The sequence below is a fragment of the Vespa mandarinia genome, chromosome 5, assembly GCF_050613455.1.
Source record: "Vespa mandarinia isolate Hongniang chromosome 5, ASM5061345v1, whole genome shotgun sequence".
NCBI lineage: Eukaryota > Metazoa > Arthropoda > Insecta > Hymenoptera > Vespidae > Vespa > Vespa mandarinia.
In genome coordinates this window covers 2,210,001-2,220,000 of record NC_140814.1, presented here as the reverse complement: position 1 = coordinate 2,220,000, position 10,000 = coordinate 2,210,001, and the positions used below count along the sequence as shown (strand labels likewise).

Genomic DNA, 10,000 nt, shown 5'->3' with positions numbered 1-10,000 from the left:
AACGCGTACACACACATACATATATACATATATAACACACAAATAGACGTACGCACGCATACGATGGCCAACAATTACGAAAGCGAGGAAAAAAGGAAACTTCGCTGCTTTTGTATCACGACTTGCAAGAGCGAAAGAGAGACAAAGAGAAAAAGAGAAAGATAATTTGTGTGTGTATGGTGTGTGTGTGTGTGGGTGTGTGTGTGTATATATGTTAGCAAAGTCCAACCGGAAGAGAATGTAACGGAACAAGCTGGTTTCTCCAAGAGAGACGCCGATGGCCAATGGCCATTCTCTTCTCTCGGTAATTACACGGTAATTGTGTTTTGTTAATTGATATTAGAAAGGTCGAACGAGCATCGCTTGACTCACAACCTACGCTGATTTTTGTCTCCCCTTTTTCAAACTTCTTTTCTCTCTCTCTTTCTCGCTCTCTCTCTCTCTCTCTCTCTCTCTCTCTCTTTTTCTTTTGCTCTCTATTCACCTTTGTTCTCTCTCCTTTTTTTCTTATTTCCTCTAAATACAGATACATATATTTCGAATAGAAAATATTAATTGTATGCGTTTCATTGAAATAGAAATAATTGTAAGAATGAACGGATTTACGAAGAAGAACGATGTACTGATTGTGTGACCGAAATAAAAACATCAGAAAATTATGAAATATCTCCGAAGGAAAGAGAGAGAGGAAGGGAGAGAGAGAAAGAGACAGAAAGAGAGAGAGAGAGAGAGAGAGAGAGAGACAGACAGACAGACAGACAGAAAAAGAGAAAGAGAAACGAAGAGAGAGAAGATCTTCCTTATTTACGCTTTTCCTTTTCTTTTTCCCTTTTCTTCCTTCCTTCCTTTTTTTTTTCTTCTCTCTTTTCGACTACACGGAAGCCCCGTCGTCTACTTGAATAGCATCGACGAGCTAGAGTTAACCACTCTTTACTCTATCATGGAAGGAGATGGATATTTTCTCCAAGCAGGAGACGGAATTCGAATTCTCTGCTTCGAAGACTCTTCTCGACGAGAAGAAAGATGATAACGAAAGGTAGAAAAAGCCTACTGAATACCCTATGTATCGTTGTAGAAGCAATCGGGTTATTAATTAAGGATATAAGCTTACGGAATGGAAAAAGAATAAGAGAGAGAGAGATAGAGAGAGAGAGAGAGAGAGAGAAAAGTTGGAAAAAGGGAATGAAGCCGACTTGTTCAACGAGCAAGATTCTTTCATTGGTCCTTTTAATATTCCTTAGTCTGAATGGTTTGAGGAACTCGTAAAAAAATAATAAGACCAAGATAAATAGATAAATAGTTAGATAGATAGATATCACGAATATCTAAGGTTTTCATGTTGTCAAATTTGTATTATCGTCTAATACAACTAATAGAACTAATACAATTAATTCAATTCGCGAATGATTTTAATCCATAATATATCGATATCGTCGATTCGCATTTTAAGAAAGAAAAGAAAAAAAAAGGAGATAGAGAAAGAGAGAGAGAGAGAGAGAGAGAGAGAGAGAGAGAGAGAGAGAGAGAGAGAGAGCCAAAATTTATATATATATATATATCTTTTTTAATTTATAATTATCTCTCAAATTATTTTTTCTTATTATTATCTAATTATTATCTTTTTCGCTATTTTAAAACGTACTCTACGTATAAACGTAAATCAAAATTGGCTTTGAATGCCATACAGAAACTTCTCGCCATCTCTACGAGAAGTTTCATCGATTTTATATATTTATATCTATCTGTCTATCTATCTATTTCTCTCTTTGTCTTTTTCTTTCTTTCTCTCTCTCTCTCTCTCACTCTCTTTCTCTCACTGTCTCTCGTTGATTTTCACACGGCCGATGATTATTCGACGTTACCTACGCTCGTCGAGATTATTAAAATCACGTTTTGTGTAAATAAATGCGAACAGATATGATTGTGATATCTTTCCTGATCGGAGAATATACAAATGGAAAATTTCATTATCTCACCAATATACATATGTATGTTCGTCGTTGATCGTTTCCAATGGCTTTGTAGATAATAACACATCGGAAGCTTGTATATATCTGAAACATATCGAAAAAACAAAATATTCATTATACCGTTTGACATTTGTGTTCTCGGTGAGTAAAAGGCGTGAATATTTTTTTCTTATTATTAAAAAGAAAAAAAAAGAAAAAGAAAAAGAAGAAGAAACAGAAAAGTAAAACAAAAACTATATATATATATATATATATATACACACAAGAAAATAATAATATAGAAACAATATTGATTTATTCGATCAAATAAATATTTTCTAAATAAATCGTAAATGAAGTTCGAACGGAATTAATGAAAATAATAATAATAATAATAATAATAATAATAATAATAATAATAATAATAATAATAATAATAATAATAATAATAATAATAATAATAATAATAATAATAATAATAATAATAATAATAATAATAATAATAATAATAATAATAATAATAATAATAATAATAATAATAATAATAATAATAATAATAATAATAATAATAATAATAATAATAATAATAATAATAATAATAATAATAATAATAATAATAATAATAATAATAATAATAATAATAATAATAATCATAATAATAATAATAATAATAATAATAATAATAATAATAATAATAATAATAATAATAATAATAATAATAATAATAACAATAATAGTAATATAATAATAATAAAACGAAGAATAAAGTAGGTATATTTCTAAATAAATCGTAAATGAAATTCGAATGAAATTAATGAAAATAATAATAATAATAATAAGACGAAGAATAAAGTAGGAATACGAACGAAGAAGAGAATGAGGGCTGTCTGAAGGATATTCGAGATCGAAGGTTGGCCAAGCGAAGGAAACTAATTTTGGTTCCGTGGCACACCGTCGAGTCTCGTTAATTAAGCCGTGCAGAGAGGTTACAATGACGTATCGGAGATATGCAGCGTTTGAACTTTGATGAGAACGATGTCTATATAGAGGTGGTTAATGCGGTGACACGCACAGGGACACCTCAGGAGGGAGTGGCCGACCAACGACGACGGTGGCTGGTCACTGTTCAGTCGATAATTACTTATCCCCGGCTTAATGTGCGAAGCTCATCAAACTGTCTGTGAAATATCGTTTTCGCACGTATGTACATACGTCACGATCGTATCCTTCGTCATCGAGACTAGGACAGTCTCAGTGAATGAACATGATCCTAGAAACGATACCTAGAAGTATATTACAGTATATATACTATGTATTATATATGTATTTTAAGGTACGTGTATAGTCGCACAGATATAGAATGTCTTGATTTATCGTCACAACGAGGATACAGACACACACACACACACACACACACACATATATATATGTATCGGTGGTATTACCGATTAAGTCAAAATTTGAAGCTATGTTTGTCCTACGAAATAACGTTACGCAACTCGATCGTACCAATTAATGGAGAAGCATGTGCGCCTTAATTATGAAACAGCGTTATCGATATTATGGACTTAAGGATAATTTAAATTTATATTTTAAAAATGACTTCCCAATGTATATAAAATTATTATCTACGTACGTACTTATATGTATTTATCTATTTGAATGAAAAGATTATTTCATATATAACTCGCGTACATAATTTCATCCCTTGTTTCATTCACGATGTATCGAAAGTTCGTAGAACATAGGTATACTACATATCTATGTAATACATGTAGGTAGGTAGGTAGGTAGGTAGGTAGGTAGGTAGGTAGATAGGTAGGTAGGTAGATAGGTAGGTAGGTAGATAGGTGCGAAGGGAGAAATACTATGCGCGTCCGTGCGTCGATTAGGAATCAATGCTTGCCGGCTGAAACGCTCGGTACAATGGCCGCATTCTATTGCACGTGGGATTCAGAATATTCCTACGTGTCCGGGAATAATGTCCTCCTTTGATTCAACCCGTTCCATTGTGAAGACCGAACCGCGTCGCGTCGCGTAGCGTAGCGTCGCGTCGCGTCGATGCGAACGCTCTAACTAGAACCCAACGTCGAATCTCCGTCGATGCGTTTCGTCTGTGGTACATCGCTAACGTAGAAACGATCGATTTTCTCTTATCGTACAAGCATGCTCTTTTCTTTCTCAACATTTCGAATATTACTCATTGCATAGATATATTACTGACCATACAGGATCGATTGATAAACTCTTTCCAAGTATAAAAGTAGAATATAATATATGTGTTTATACAATGCATTTTACAATTATAATTTTGATATAAATTATACATATATATGTATAAAACATTGTGTTGAGTTCATAATCAAATGTGTCATTATAAGTTAGAAATGTATTATTACAATGAGATTGTATTCGTCTGTGAATTAACCTAATTGTATGAAAGCTATATTTATCATAAAAAAAAAAAAAAAAAGAAAAAAAAAAAAAAAAAGTAAAAAAAAGGTAAAAATGAAAAAAGAGAAATACGTAGACTTGCATAATAATACCGTAACCCATAGCGTTGGGTACACATGTGTATACATATGCAGGGATAAAAAAAAAAGATAAAGGAAAGGTTAACGAGGACAAGCATTTGATAGAAAATGAAATGAAAAATATAATACCTACGTTGGAAATGAATCCCATTGGACGTTATAACCAGTTACGACGATTTTATCGCTAACTTCGTTAAAGTTAAAGGGATAGGAGCAACGAAGAGTGAGTGAGAGAGAGAGAGCGAGAGAGAAACAGAGAGAGTATGTGGTCTCTCCCTCGTGGCACGCAATCAGCCAACTCTCGTCGGCGTCCAAAGCTTCCTCTCGAATTACCAGGGAAGCCGGTTGAGTCAGGTAAAGTCAACCGGCGGTCTTCCGTCTCGATGGATGCTACAAAACTCCGAACTATTTCCGAAATCTCGAGACTTAGCTATCTAGGGAGATATCATTCTTACGTGTCGATTAATCTTCAAGGGTAAGTTTCGACCATCGCAAAATTACTTGTATGTGTACCATCTTATGATTCGAGGTTTAGAGAAGTATTTAACATTAAACGTTATCTATTAAATGCTTTCGAAACGGTTCTGGAGATGAAGAGAAAGAGAAAGGGAGAGACAGAGAGAGATAGAGATAGAGAAAGAGACAGACAGACAGACAAACAGACAGACAGAGAGAAAGAGAGAGAGAGAGAGAGAGAGAGAGAGAAAATTATCACGAAACGAGGAAGATTAATAACGATCTTCTCGTGGATATAAAATAAATATTTTTCTGCGAGTAAACGGAAAGCAGGAAAACGATATTCAAAGTTACATCAAAAAGTTTACCGATGTGGAACGAAAAGTAAAGGTTAGCTTTTTCTTCTCTATCTTTCTCTTTCTCTCTCTCTCTCTCTCTCTCTCTCTCTTTCTCTCTATCTATCTGTCTATCTATCTTTTACACGCACACAAACACGCATAACTTCTTTGTCGTGTACGTTCTTTCAAATGTAATCTGAAAAAGAAAAGAAGGAAAAAAGAAAGAGAGAGAGAGAGAGAGAAAGAGAGAGAAAGGAAGAGAGAGAGAGAGAAAGAGAGAGAAAGGAAGAGAGAGAGAGAGAGAGAAAGAGAGAGAAAGGAAGAGAGAGAGAGAGAGAGAGAAAGAGAGAGAAAGGAAGAGAGAGAGAGAAAGGAAGAGAGAGAGAGAGAAAGAGAGAGAAAGGAAGAGAGAGAGAGAAAGGAAGAGAGAGAGAGAGAAAGAGAGAGAAAGGAAGAGAGAGAGAGAGAGAGGGGAAGAGAAAGTATGAGAGAGGGTGAAGAACAAAAGTGCAACGTGACGAAAAAGAGAAAGAAGAAAAAGAGGAAGAAGAAGAAGAAGAAGAAGGAGAAGGACAGACAAACGGAAAGAGGGAAGGAGAGAGTCGAAGCATTATGAAAGTATTTTCCTAACCGACTGGCAAAGCCTCGAAGACATTTATTCCTGCGAAAAATGAAGTAAAATAAATGTAATGTAAAAGGCAAACTGACTTGTACGAGAGATTCTCTCTCTCTCTCTCTCTCTCTTTCTCTCCTTTCCTCTCTCTTTATACTTTTTATAAGCAATGCAACATCGGTGAGAGAAAGATAGATAAAAAGAAAAAGAGAGAGAGAGAGAGAGAGGAAGAATCGGCAAAGAAGAGTAGCAAAGAAAATGAAGAGATCATACTTGAACGAGGATAAAAAAGAAAAGAGAGAGAGAAAGAGAGAGAAAGAGAGAGAGAGAGAGAGAAAGAGAGAGAGAGAGAGAGCAACTTCTTCTCTCCACCTTTTACTCTTACTAGCCCTCCGAGCACCGTCTTGTCCTTTCAACCAAGAGGACGATCCCTCTTTCCAACGTGGTGTATCCACCAACCGCCTAAGGGATTCTTCTCCTCCTCCTCCTCCTCTTTCTCTTCCTCCTTCGGCACTATCCTCCTTCTTTATGGTCCTTTCAATATGCTCCTACCCTCCTCGAGTACGCAAAGCACCACTTTTCAACTTGACATTTTTAATTCTTTTTTTGACATAATCCTCTTACCTCAAAGAAAAAGAAAAAAGAGAGAATGAGAGGAAGAGGAAGAGAGAGAGAGAGAGAGAGAGAGAGAGAGGGAGAGAATGTTACGTTATGTGTATACACGCGAGGAAATTTTTTTAAAAGACTGAAAGGACTCTGTTAGATTATATTTTGAATTAATCGACAAAGAAAATTTGAACTAATTGATATATTATTGAATGGATTAAATAATTCTCTTTTCTTCCCATTTTTTTCTTGTTTCCTTTTCCTCTGTCTTTTATTATTTTTTTTTCTTTCTTTTTTTCTTCTTTTTTTTTCCCCCTTGTTTTTCACCTAAACGATCAAATCTTATTATCATTCATTTGTTGAACCCGACAACAAAGTCTCCACGACGATAGTTACCAAGAGAAAGAAGTGAATTAATCGAGCAGAGGAGAGTTAGTCTCGATACCTCAAACGATACACCTATGTATGTATGTATGTATGTATGTGTATCTACGTTACGCTGACGTTCGATTTATATACGATGACCTGAAAATTTATCGGACAGAAAAAAGAGAAGGGAGGAGAAAACTAGAATTAATCTAATACACGGTGCCCATCCCTATCGGGACAGAACATTCGGGCAAATGTTCGATTCGTCGAAGCGAAACAGTTTGTGACGAACCGAATCTCAGAGATCAGAGGAGGAGACTGAGAAAGGAAAGAGAAAGATATATATATATATATATATAGAGAGAGAGAGAGAGAGAGAGAGAGAGAGAGTGAGAGTGAGAGTGAGAGATCGATTGAAGAGACATGAGTTAGAGTTTAGTCGAAATGGGAAGAAAGATATTTACCAGTGTGACTCCTCTTACAACCTTAGCAAACTTCAATTCCCCTTTTCTGCGTCTTACCTTCTTCGTATTTACAATCGGTTACCCGATGCCTAATCCGATAAAAGAGAAAGAGAGAGACAGACAGGCACAGACACACACATAGAAAAAGAGAGAGAGAAAGAGAAAGAGAAAATGAGTCGCAACAACGGACAGCTAAACAGTAGATAAAATTAAGAAGAAAAAAAAAAGAAAAGGATAAAAAGTGCTTGAAATAAAAACGCAATCAATCATTGTATTTGAAATGAAGGTAATATAAAAAGAAAAAAAGAAAAAAGAGAAGTTAAAAAAACAAAAAAAAAAAAAAGAAACGAGAAAAAAGAAATAATAAAAACACAAAAAATAAAAATACGCACGAAAAAAATGAAACCAGTCAAACCGACAAAATTCGTTACCGTAGAAACTTTTTTTCTCTGTTCGATCCTGTCGCAGGAGAGCCTAAATCGCGGCTAAATCTGTTAAAAACATATTCGGGGCAAACAAAAATTCCGTCGAAGTTGGTCAACCAACGATGCGTTTTAACTTTACGTAGAAGGAGAAAATCCAAAAATGTTACAGCGTCCTGACTGAAAATGGATTTTGGCAAATACGAAAAAGTGAGCGGGAGTAAGAGAGAGAGAGAGAGAGAGAGAGAGAGAGAAAGACAAACAGACAGACAGAGATAGAGTTAAAGATAGAGATAGAGAGAGATAGAGATAAAGATAGCGAGAGAGAGAGAGAGAGAGAGAGAGAAAGAGAAACACACAGAACTATAGAAGTATAACGTCGATGCGAAGCGTACGTTTCGGCTTATGATTTAAACCGGTTTAAAAAATGGAGTGAGTGAGAGAAAGAGATAGAGAGATAGATAGATAGATAGATAGAGAGAGAGAGAGAGACAGAGAGAGAGAGAGAGAGAGAGGAAGAGAGAGGACATGAGCCATTGGTGGTGATGGTGGAGGTGATGAACGTAGTACGGTCGTGGTAGAGAGTGGCTTTTAACGTTTGATTAATGCCGAGCGGCAGGGAAATATGAAAATAATTTGGAATAAAAATCCCAGCCGTAGCGAAGCATGTTAAAGTCAGAAAATTGGGAATAATCTGGGACCTCAAACTCCGGCCACATCGAGCCACCCTACGATCAATCCCTATGAACGAACGAACGAACGAACGAACGAACGAACGAACGAACAAACGAACTACCACCTCCCTACTAGCTCGCAATTGAACGGGAGAGCGAATCGAACGGCGGAATTCATGAATTTCCACGAATAATTAGCGGCTCGGGCGACGTCGACTCATCTCCTATTTGTCCCGTGGCCTATCTCCTCTCTTTCTATCCCTTTTTCTGCGCGTTTGGTTACGCGCGCCTGCGTATCGTATACACGCGTATCCCACTCTGTCGCGCGATTTATTTTCGTCCAAATACACGCAATTAAGGCAATCTCGATATCAATTGGAGATTTTAACTGATCGATAATCAAACGGCGAAAAAGCTGTTTGTTTTTCATATATACCAATCCGACTCTTTTTCTCTCTCTCTCTCTCTCTCTCTATCTCTCTCTCTATCTCTCTCTTTCTCTTTCTCTCTCTCTCTCTCTCTCTCTCTCTCTCTTTCTCTCTTTTTCTCTTCACATATACGCGTATAAGTGTGCACGTATGTCTATCTATATCTCTTTTTCTCATATACGCGTTCATTGTCTCTACTGTTTCTTTCTCTCTATCTCTATCTCTACCCATTCTATCTTTTTCTATCTCTTTCTACCTCTCTTGATACATATCCCGAATATAATGCGAAAGCGTCGGACGCACGTTCGATAATTGGGCACTTTTCCATCCGTCGGTTTTAATACTTTTTTTTTTACCCCCTTCTTCTTTTTTCTTTTTTCTCTTGCTCTATTTTTCTTTTCTTTTTTTTTTTTCTTCTTTTTTTTCTTTCTTTTTTTTTTCCTTTCTTTTCTTTTCTCCGCAAAGTCACTTATAACTGAACGATACGCGGCACGATTCCGCTAACTAACGGGCACCATTGATTTAATCAAAACTTTCTTCTGTCATTCTCTTATATCTTTAAGATATTCCAAGTATCGATTACGAAATCTTTAAAATGATCGCCTTGGGATGATCTTCTAGTGGAACCTGATTAAAAACCAAAGAGTTATGTTAGAGGTTTGTTCAAGAAAATTTCTCTTCCGGGACTTGCATCGTTCAAGCGGAAACGCAATGAGAAAAAGGAGACAAACGGACAGAGATAGAGAAAGAGAGAGAGAGAGATAGAGAGAGAGAGAGAGAGAGAGAGAAAGAGAGAAAGAAAGAAAGAAAGAAAGAGTGCGTCAAATCATAGAAAGTCTCCTCGAATTCCATTAATGTATTCAGAGCTGTCTGAATTGGCGATATCTGTAAACCTACTTGGAAATTTCACAGGGCCTCCTTTCCTCCTTATAAATATTCAAATTGCTTGGCGTACAACCCCTTTACCTTGTACGAACGTTGAAGTTGAAGGGGTAGTAAGGGGGGAAGAGGGGTTTCGTGCGCTTGAATTTTTGAGACTTAATCGAGGCAAAATTTAGCTCTCACTCTCATTTAAATGAGCGTATCTCGCGAGAATAGGAGCTTCGATCGGTTGAGTCCAAAGGCTCTTCCGTCGGAAGAATCTATG

At 36.1% G+C, this 10,000-nt stretch overlaps 1 long non-coding RNA gene across 1 annotated transcript in view; it reads right to left on the bottom strand.

Annotated features, from left to right (window-relative positions):
* The window catches only part of LOC146872988 (uncharacterized), a 103,393-nt gene that overhangs the window by 20,804 nt on the left and 72,589 nt on the right, over positions 1-10,000 (bottom strand). Inside the window, exon 3 of the long non-coding RNA XR_014982241.1 lies at positions 1,977-2,054. This is a non-coding gene — a long non-coding RNA (uncharacterized LOC146872988). The remainder of the gene's footprint in view (positions 1-1,976; positions 2,055-10,000) is intronic.